Below are 11340 nucleotides of genomic sequence, written 5' to 3'. Positions count from 1 at the left end.
GCCTGCGGCTGACGGGAGGCCGGGGCCGCCGCCGCCGCCGCCGGGGGGCTTGCGGTTGTTGCCGGCGGCCTGCGCTGCCGCCGCCGCTTGCTTGAGAGACATGACGAGAGGGGAAGAGGGGCCGGGGGTGCGCGCCGGGGCTGGGCGAGGGCCGGGTCCGCGGGGCCTCGCTGCGCTGGCGGGGCCGGGGCGCCGCTGGCTCGGCCGGTTGCTCCCAAACAGTGCGAGCGGGGCGGAGGGAGCGGAGCGCGGCGCGGAGGGATCCGCCTAAGGGAGGGGGGGAGAAAGGAGGGGGGGGGGAGGCCGGAGCGGGCCGGCGGGTGAAGGGAACGGGCGGGGCGGAGGGGCGCGGCGGTCGCCCCCGCCGCCTCTCGGGTACCCCTGCAGCGGCAGCGGGGTGGCAGGGGGGCGAGGGGAGCGGCGAGGCGGCGGCGGTGAAGCGGGCGAGCGGCGCGGACTCTTTACGGGAAGTCGGAGGGAGCCGCGGTGGTGCTGCGGCAGGTGAAGGGGCGGAGGCGGGAGGCGGGGAGGGGAGGGGGACACGTGAGGCGGCGGCGCGGGACGGCGGAGGCTCCCGCCGCAGCCCCGGCCCCGCTGAAGGGACGGGCCGTGCCCGGGGGTGCCGTGTGGCCCCCGCGGGTGCAGCCCCCCGCCTCCCCGCCCTCCCAGCCCGCGGTAGCCGCAAAGGCAAACCCGAGCCGGTGCCACCCGGGCAGACACCCCCGGCGCGGCCGCTGCGGAAGGGAGGCCGGCCCCGCAGGCCCCGGCCCCTGAGGGGAACGTTCCCCCTCGCCCGGCGGCGCAGGGGCCTGGGTTGCGGCCTCCTCTCCGGGTCGGCCCGCAGGCCGAGGCCTGGCCCCGCCCGGCCCCACTCACCCCCCCACGCCCGCCCCCGGTCCGCCATCGAGCAGGAGCGGGAGGGCGGCGGGCTGGGCCCAGCAGCGCATCGTTTAAAAGAACCCAGACATGAAGAGACAACAAAATTCAGGGGGAAAAAAAAAAAAAAAAATGGCCGAGCCACCGACTAGCTGTGAAAGGCGAAATGGAGAACCCCAGCCCCCTTTCCCCCCCCCCGCTTCGCCCTCCCGCGCTCGCTAGCAAAGCCGCAGACCGGCTCCTGCCTTTTAACCACAGAGATACCGAGCTGCCGCCGCTGAGCACATCCCACCGCCCGCCTGCTCGTGGAGCCAGCTACAGGAAAGCAAGATGGGGCTGAAGGGATTGCCACATTCCTTGCTGGCAGCCCCTCCGCATTACAGATCTCTGGGCTTAGTTCCCCACCCCCCAAATCGCTGCAGTCCAGAGAAATTCAGTTTTGCATCGCGCTGACAGGCACGCAGTATTTAAGCTCGAGACGCCGGTTTCCCCCCCCTTGCTCCATGTTGTTGCCCGTCCACCATCACCAGCCTTCCTGCAGAAATTCAAGGGGCAGCGACCATTCGGCTTTCTGTGGTACCTGCTTTATGCAGAGCGGTGGTTTCACCAACTCATACATAAATACAAAAAAAAAAGTCTGATCTATCCTGTTAAAAAAAAAAAAAAATAAAAAAAAAAAATCTATGTGCATATAGGATTAGTAAGAGCAGATGCAACATGAAAACCAAGAGCTAAATTGATTTATAGCCATGGTTACTCAAAATGCTCAGAGTTTATTCCTAGAAATGCTCTAGAAATCCCACGGGATTCAAATGTAATAAGAAGGAGCGGTGCTTTTAGGCAGGCATTATTTATACACCTTGCTTGTAAAGCAACAGTTTCCCATGCGGTTGGAAGAGTTGTGGGTGTCAACAGACAATGGTAAAAAGATAACAAATATTTAACAGCTTTCTTAAATTAGCATTTTTCCCTACAGTTTTGACTGTTGAACTGCTTGCTTTGTTTTACCTCACAGGCCCAAATAACCTTGTGGTTAACGCATTATTAGCTGGGTGACAGATACCAGCCGAAACGCGCTCAGCACAAAGAATTTTTCCAGTGAAAATACTTGCCCTAAACAGAGCCAGCGGTTTTAAGGAAACTACATTTTTTTCAATCAACTTTAGTGAACTCACAAGACGCGTTGCTGTTTTGCAGCCGCGGAACCGAGAGAAAACGATAGAGAAGATTTCTGCAGACCAGGAGTTTCTGTAGGAGACAGGAGCGCCTGCAGCTCGCACTACAACTGGCACAGATTTTAGGACCCTTTACTGTAAAAGCAGAAGTCTGTTTCACCGCCCGTGATGGGATAACTAACATTACCTAAGAGAAGCTCAGAAAAGACCTTTTAATATATATTTGTGTGTGTATACATATATATGTGTATAAAATCCACTAGTATACCCCCTTCCCTGCATTTAACCAAACTTCAGGACACTGTTTCTATACATCTTCTATATCTTCCGGTTGGTCCTACTGGACATCAAGCGGAAGGCCTCCGAGTGCTATCAGACCAGGAGAAATCCATCAGGAAAGAGACCTGAAGAGCCAAAACATGACTTGAAACTAACTCCAGTAAGCTACAGCCAGCAAAGATTGCCTACTCGACAGCGTTTCATCAGTGCACTTTGCATTTTAAAGGAAATTTAGCAAGAAAAAGCACAAGGAAGTCTGGTAAGAGACGGCGTATAACACATCCAGGTCACTTAATAGTTGGTTTTTTTTTTTTTAAAAGGACATTATTTCAATGCTTTTTCAGCTAAGAATGTTTACGGTGTGCAGCAATTAGTCACTATTTATGTGGCTAAAGGTTAAGAGCTATTAAAGAGCCTGCAGTGTTCTGAAGTGGCAGCCATGCTGCGGGGTCCTGCTGGCGAAGGTGGGTATTTTGATATTCAAGGATATGAAAAATAACAGTTCCATGGGCAGAGATGGTTTCCGAGACATGACATGAACATACTGAACTACATTTTGGGGTGACATTACATGCTTGGAAAGCAGAGTATGAATAAGACTTGTGTTCATGTCTGCAGTAATGACTCAAAGGCGGTTGCAGTTTGACTTGTTTTCTCCTTCAATGTATTCTTTGTTTTGTTAAGCTCTGTTTGGTGTTTGGCTTTCATTGTGCCCTCCCTTTTTTGTTTGTGGAGCATCTTTGTAAAAAAACAAAAACAAAAACAAAAAACCAACAAACCATATTAAAAGTAAATATAACAGTGACCCAATATAACATAGCACTGGCAGAAGTGACCACCCGAGAACCTGCGGGTTGGTTTCCAGAGAGCAAACTACCCAAATTTCCAACATAATGTGTTTATACTGCCATTATGGCACATCATTCCCTTTTCTTCTACCTGCATACACTCTTCTATGATAGCCCACCATTCCCAATATTCTGTATGTATTACTTTATGGTTCGACTCTACCCATTTCTCCCTTTTTTGGCTATTCCCTACCATTATGGCTCCTAGTTTGGCTGCAAGTGAGGTTGTGACAAAGGACGGCCACGAGTCAATGTAGCTGTAGAAGCGTTCAGGGTTCAAAAATCACTTGCTCCGTGGTCAAGAAAGAAAAGCAACAATTTCTAATGGAGAGTCACATTCTGTTTTGCCTTTTCTGTCCACATTGCAGGTTAGAGCTGCTCTTTTTCAAGACTACTATTTTCATTCAGATTCGTGACTGCATGTGCAGGCTGTATTTGCATACGAAGATGAATGAGCCCGATAAGATCATTACTTACCAGGAAGTGCTACGTGATGTAACATTTCCTTGATCTAACCTGCTGTTAGGTGGTGTGCTCTCTTCCTTGAGCTACCCAGGGTGATCCTCAACAGCATTCAACAAGATGAAACACGTGTGCCTTCGGAGAGACAACCAGCACAGACACTCATTTATTTTAAGCAAAGTCAGCCGCTAGAGAAGCTCACAGAACTGAGCATTTCTACACACGTGTTTCCTCTTCCCTGAAGACTTCTGTTGTTTAGTCCCATCGTCCCTAACCCTGTTCTTGGAAGCTAAAGCTTTGTGAACAGTGCTATGGGCACAGGGATCTCCAAACACTTGGAAAGCCATTAGGAAAACACATCAGGTGCTCTAACAAATGGGAAGCACTTCCCAGAGAGATACAATATTAGCCCGTAATCAAAGCTGCCATCACTTTTAACTAATGAACACACTACTGGCCAAACCAGAAAGAGATACGTACACGATAACGAGCAAAACCAAAGCTGAAGTTCCAAACCAACCAGGCAGGACAACTGCTGCCTACCTCTGCCTTTCCTCCCCACTCCAGTGTCGTCTTCTTGCCTGCAGCCCCTCAAACTCACAGCTGGGTTCCAAGCAGAGACCAGCTCCCATCAGATACAGTTTTTGATCCACACTTGAACTTTTGTCATAGAATCACAGAATAGTTTGGGTTGGAAGGGACCTTTAAAGGCCATCTAGTCCAAACTCCCTGCAACAAGCAGTGACATCTTCAACTAGATCACGTTGCTCAGAGCCCCGTCCAATCTGACCTGGAATGTTTCCAGGGATGGGGCATTTATCACCTCTCTGGGCAACCTGGGCCAGTGTCTCACCACCCTTATTGTAAAAAATGTCTTCCTTATATTTGGTTTAAATCTTCCCTCTTTTAGCTTATCATCATTCTCCCTTGTCCTATCACAACAGGCTCTGCTAAAAAGTTTGTTCCCATCTTTCTTGGAGCCTCTTTAGGGACTGGAAGGGGCTCTAAGGTCTCCCTGGAGCCTTCTCTTCTCCAGGCTGAACACCCCCAACTCTCTCAGCCTGTCCTCACAGCAGAGGGGCTCCAGCCCTTGCATCAATTTTGTGGCCTCCTCTGGACCCATTCCAACAGGTCCATGTCTCTCTGAGGCCCCAGAGCGGGACACAATACTCCTGGTGGGGTCTCACCAGAGTGGAGCAGAGGGGCAGAATCCCCACCTTGCCCTGCTGGCCGTGTGGCTGGGGATGCAGCCTAGGATGCCGGTGGCTTTCTGGACTCTCAGCGCACATTGCTGGCTCATGTCCAGCTTTTCATCCACCAGTACCCCAAGTCCTTCTCAGCAGGGCTGCTCTCAATCCCTTTTATAGCTATTTCTTCCCAATTTTTCTCAGCCCACCAGCATCCCCCTCCAGCGCAGTTCAGACAGGGTGTGGATGATGGACGTGCCTGCTGAGCCGTGCGTGCCACCTCCTTCTCCTGCAACAACAGGAGATGAAGGGAAATCCAGAAGTGCCAGAGTTCGTTTTACCTATAACCAACATTTTCATGAACCTTGCTCTCAGTTTCCCTTGGCCTCGGACACTAAACAGGGGCATTTCCTTCCTCAGGCAGCAAAGCTCCAGGACCTTCACAGCGATGCTCTAGCACTGGAGCAATTGTTTCAGGACAGAGCTGCAAACTGAGAGACACCAATTCTGCCCAGCAAACTGCCAGACAATCTTCAACCAAGCACTTCACGCTTTTAAATTTCACTTTTTTTTTTTTTTTTACAAAAGGGAGGGGGGAAACCCAGCCTAGCTCCTGCTAAGCAGCAGCAGCACACAAAGCAATCGTTATGCCAAGATTTAGCTCTTAAATCCCCCAAGATCTGGTGCTCACAGAGCATAAACAACCTTTGCCTCACAGCCTCATCGAGCTGTACCGTCCACGTTTCCCAAACGCAGCTACACAGACACACACCCCCCCCAGTACCCACCCTCTCCCCGTCCCTTCGCCGAGACAGGCATGCCAACAAGAAAGCCAGTTGCCATGGCATTTTTTTCCCCCTACAGACAGATGTCCATTAAAAACCAAGTCAGCCTCAGGTTTGCTTCACAGAGCAGCTTTCTGTTATTATTACCAGCCCGCAAGGAATTTCCACTGTGCCCCTTCACCTCAGATGTTTCAATGCACTTCAGTATTAATCCCTGGGGATTAGAAGGAAACTACTACAGAACAGGCACAGGTACATTCAAAGGACAAATTTAGGATTGTGATCTTGTTTTATGTTTTTGGCAGATGACCACCACATGACTGCATCTGGAAAGGGTGGAATTTTCTACCTCTGGCAGCCTTTCCCTTGTTTGCTAAGATTCTGGGCTAAAATCATCAGGCAAATTGGAAGTGAGGTGCAGAACTTTTCTTCTCCTCCTCCAGCATATTACACCTGGGGCTCAGATCCGGGATTTTGGCTTCAGGAGGAACGTGCCTGCCCCAGCCAGAAGCATCATCCAAGCCTCCATCCATCCCATCCCTCCGCATGGTGACCCCAGGCAGCTTCTGCTGGAGAGCCAGGTTCTTCCAGCAAACGCACGTGCGTCAAGGAGTGATGCCGTCTTCCTTGGTTAGAAGGCCACGTTTTTATTTAAGATTGGAAAAAAGAGCTTAATGGATTCCATCCTCCCCCTCAGCCCATCCTGCCTGCGGCGGGGGCCAAGGGCTCGTCGGTGGTGTCCCTAGGGAAAAGCAGGGGAGCTTCCTGCCACGGCGCTGGCAGCACCTCACCAGCGTCTCTGCAGGGCTGAGCTTCAGAGGGAACACTCAGGTATTTATATTTGGACAGTAACAGCACTAAATGCGTGAGAATGAGACGCTGAAACTTAACTATACAGTGAAATTAGTTTTCCTTGCTAAAACACCGCAGCGCTAAGACAACCGGAAAAGAAATCCTCTTAGTAATGTCCAGGGAGGGATCTCCCCTCTCACATCTGGGTCTAAACCTGGCAGGGCTTCTGACTTGTTCTTCTTGGAGGCTGTGGCACTTGGGAGAGGCAGGCCTTCTGCGTGGGAGCTGACATTTTGGAGACGTTATTGCAGCTCCGAGCCCTGCATCCGGGCTGGCTCGCAGCGAGTTTTCCACAGGAGCCTGGGTCTTCAAGGGAGCCAAACGCCACTACTTCAGCTGTAGGAAGGACAAATCCTCACAGCTCTGTCAAACCACTGGGGCTGAGCACATACCCAGATGTGGGATCCCCAGGGAACGCTCCCTTCCAGGCTCGGAGTCACTTCTCAAGATGAAGAATTTGGATTTCTCCTCTTGGTTATAGCTAACGCAGCTGCAAATATGATCAAAAATATCTAATCCTCTTAACTGCTTCTGCAGTTTGACTCCCATCGCTGCAGAGGAAAATGCTGTGATTTCAACACTGCATTCCCACCCAGCTGCCTATGAACCTCGGCTTTTACACCGTTGTTCCTTTTCTCCTGTTAATTTCTTGGAAGGAGGAGTAGGTGTTTGGCTCCTTGTGATGAAGCTGCAGGAGTACGTTAGCGAGGCGTGCAGGCCAGGAGCTCCTGGGTCCTTAGAGCTCCTTCACCGAACAGGCAGGATCCAGTTGGGATATCTTTACTCCAGTGAAGCCAGAGCATGTTCGAAAGCTGCCAAGAAGAATTGCTTGGAAAAAGAGTCCTCTTTGCTCCTCACGCAACCTCTGCACTTGCAGAGGGAAACTCTTGGCATGGCTGTGCTTGGACAAGACTGGCCAGCTCCCCCTCCATCATCTGGCTGCAGCAGCATCTCAGCCAGGGGAGGAGGATATCATCTGGATGTCATCTCTGGAGGACAACTCCAGCTCACCCATCTTGCTCGGATCCTCCAGCCCTCGCAGAAGGTTTTCCAACTGGGACTCCACGCAGACCGTGGATTCAAGCCAACAGCGCTAGGAGTTTCTCCAGCCTACATTAATTCTGCTTGGCCTAAGACTACCAGTAGCGTAGAGGAATTGTTCTAGGAGATCTAGTCACGTTTTACATGCTAAACAGATTTCCTGAGGTTTTGTTTTAGGTTTACAGAGCTCAGACACAGAAACCATGAAGTCGCTCACACCTGTAGTGGGCATCTCCCCCCACCCCAGGGAGAAGGAGCCCACCAAGGTGGTTTTGTCTCGTGTGCTTAAAGCTCTCTGTTTTACAGGGTAAGAGCATACATTTCTTCACCTAACAGTGCCACACATCAGTAGAGACCAATAAATATCACAAAGTCACATATGACTAGAGATGCGATGGAAAAGGGAGACTGGGAGATAGAGGCGTGTAAATAGTTGTCAAGAACATCATCTCTGCATCCAGAAAACCAAGGTGTGTCCTACACTGACACTGTCCTCCAAGGCCATCACCGGCACACGGGGACACTGATAATAGGCAAGAAAACCACCTAAGTTTCAGTCTACCTCCAGGAAAAGCCTTCCTTAAATGCCTGACCACTTGGTCAGGGCAGCCAGGTGGGTTTCGTGAATGTTTTGTAACCTCCACCAGCATTAGGTGGAGCACCCATAGCTCCCTGCCCAGCGCCGGATCCTGCACCCCCCTAGGTGCAAACACGGGGGCTTCACAGCTCAACTTAAGCCCTTTTGAGAGCACAACCACTTCAGCAGCACACAGGAGAGAAGCATCACCACTGACGTGACACCTTCATGTGACAAGGAACATGCAGGGCCCAGCACCAGAGACCAGCACAGCCCTGAGGATCTCAGGTTGGGAATAAGACACGCACTTAACACAGCACAAGCAAGAAAACTCACCTCAAACTGCACAAACACAAAACCATCACATTCCTAAAGACCAAAATCTCAGTCTCCTGGTGAGCTCAGGCATGTCCGCTCAGAGAACAGATCCCACCAGCGAGCAGCAAAGCTTTCCACTGCTTCCCAGCATCAGCACAGCCCAGGAAACCCTCCCCAGAAAGCCCCCACCTACCCCAGAGCAAGCTCCAGCTCCAGCAAAGCAGGGACCCCTCCCCAGGTGCAGCAGCTTTATAGGAGCTGTTGGCCCCCAAGGAGGTTCAACAGGGACCCATTTCCTGGTAGGGAAGTAAACATTGCTCTTTCTGGGGGGGTTGATGTTTTTACCCAGTTTGGGATGGGAGGATTTTGACTCTCCAGCTCCCTGGGAGAAGGTGGAAGGAAACCATGCGAGCATCTTGAGGTTTGTTGCCTAACTCAATTAACCAATTACTTCCAGGTCAAGAAGGGGCAAAGCTATAAATGCTGCTCGCTGCTATAAATAATGTTTGCTCAAGGGTGGTGCGGGAGCAGGAAGAGTTGGGTGTGGGGTTGTAACTTGGGCTTGAAATGAAAGCAAATATCACAAATTGCTTCCTCCTTCAAGCAAAGCTGTCGCTATTTTGCTGTTGCCCCTCGGAGGCTGAAGTGAACCAGTGCAGGGAGCTGGTTCTTGCCTTGGGAAACCTGGGCAGGAATTCAGGCTGGAGAATGAATACACAGAAGTCCCTCCCGTGCTGCAAAACTCCCCTCCAAACGCCGCTGGCTGTCCTGGTGTAGGACCTGCTGTGGAGAGCTGCTCCAGCGGGATGTGTCTGCCTTTAAAATGCTGTTGTTAGGCCAAAATGCCCATTTATGTAAAAAAAGAGGGGAGAGGGGGGAAGCCTTGGAGAAATTGATGTGAATTTCTCAGAGCTCAAACAAGAACAGACAAGTCGGTTGGTGCAGATCAAGGGAGGAATTTTCCATGGGAGCCTTAGGGAATTGTGCTGCGGTGAAAAGGTAAAGGGAGCGGAGAGGGGGTGGTTGGACGGCAGCGTGACCCTTGGGAGCGACGCAGGGAACGCAGCATGGCCATGGGGTGCTCCAGCTCCTTGGGTGGACGAACAGACAGACACCCACGGACCTTTGCCCGAGGGGTGATTCCATGTCTGTTAGTGGCACCACAGGAGGTTTTTCTAGGGCACAAACCAGAGAGACATCACCTCACCTGGGTCCTCAAGTTCTACAAGAGCGGAACCCATGTCATGGAGGGGATTAATTGCTGTTAAGGAACAGGTTCTTCCCAACAGGCAAATTAGCCCACTGAAAAATTAATGAGTCCCTGGAACCATGTGAAACAGAGCGATGTCAACCAGGCATCTCACCCCAAGCTGCGGTACCCAGGGCCAGCTGGGCTGCACAGGGGGACTCTGGAGGCTGCTGCTGGGCTGGCCCCAAAAGGGCTCGTGGAAACCCATCAGCAGAGAGATTGGGGGTTGTGGAGCTCGGGTGGCCACAGGTCTTATGGGTGCTGCGTTCCCCTCCCACCCCAGCAGATCCCACTTGGAGCTTGGGGACGTACCGTGAGGGTGCTGGAGGTGGTAGGTGGGAAGCCCACCTTGCTGTCAAGTTGAGTCCCACCAAGCAGCGCTGCTTTTGCCTCCTGCTAGTCTGGACTTGGCCATTTGCTTAACAGGGAACATCCCTGGCACAAAGCAGCAACAGCTGAGCCCTGGGCCCCAGCTCACCCCGAGCTGCCCTACATTTCCCTTCCAAGCAGTGGGACACGACCCTTTCTGTCCCTGCCGTCCCTCCGGCTGTGGGCGCTGCTTCTCCCAGCTGAGGAGAAGACGTGCCGACCCATCACCCCATCTAACCGCCTCTCCCCTCACCAGGGAACAGCTGCTGGAGTGAATCATTTCAGCATCCTCAAAGCACGGAGGACTCTGCCAAGCTTCGTACGACTTCTGGCTGTCACTCCGCTCCATCTGTGTTTTTCCATGGCCATTTTAAATCCCGCAGCCTTTCCTGCAGTCCCCGATGACCCCCTTGCGTGAGCAGGTGGGTGCTCTCGTTCCAGAGGTGCTCAGCTGACACGGGAGGCTCTTGGGCATTTCTGTTACCGTCCTGCCCACATGAGCAGAATCACGAGTCATTTTTCTGTCCCCTTCCCTCTCTGCCAGCCTGTGAATCAGGGACCTTTCGTGAAGAGGGAACAGCAGGATCCAGTGAAGTTCACAGAAGGTGCTTGCCCTTTGAGGGAGAGTGGGTCCCCCGTTTCTTGCTCCTGCTGGAACATCTCCTCTCCGTTATTGCCACGTGGCAGGTGCCAAGGCAGGCTTTGTCCTAGAGCTCTCTTTGATACCACTCCAGCCACCCGACAAAGACAGTAAAACCCCTTTGCTGTTCATTGGGGTGTGTGTGTGTGTGTGTGTGTGTGTATGTGTTTCTTACATGATTAAAAAGAAAATAAAATAGTCTGTCTTAAGGAGCTTGGCCAATCTCAACTGCCCAGGGCTTGGGGGAAGTTTTCTGCTGCTGCAACCTTTTACTGTGGTGACACTGAGTCATCAGCCACAAAGCTGACCTGGTGTTTGGGACGCAGATGTCAAAGCCTGATCACAGGCTGGAGAGCTCTGAGCACCACGGCTGTTTCCAGGCAGTCGGGTGTCCGGATGATGGGTAAGGAAGAGTCACAGACCAGCCTTTGCTGGGACTTTTCCCTTCACCACGAGCCACGTGTGGGCTGAAGCCACATCAGCGCCACTTCTGCCCTGCGCCCAGAGAGAGCGTGGTCCCACCGCGGGGGAAGTCTCGCAGGGGAGGTTGCCCTCAGCCTCACCCAGCAGGAGCCTTGGGGGGAGCCCGGTGGATCTCCAGCAGTGAATGAACACCCAGATGGACACTGGAGGGTGCTTTGCCACCTGGGGTGGTTTTAGGAGAAGCTGGAGGGGACTCGAG

This window comes from Numenius arquata, chromosome 16 (genome assembly GCF_964106895.1).
Source record: "Numenius arquata chromosome 16, bNumArq3.hap1.1, whole genome shotgun sequence".
Lineage (NCBI taxonomy): Eukaryota > Metazoa > Chordata > Aves > Charadriiformes > Scolopacidae > Numenius > Numenius arquata.
Note: the sequence above shows the minus strand (reverse complement) of the source record.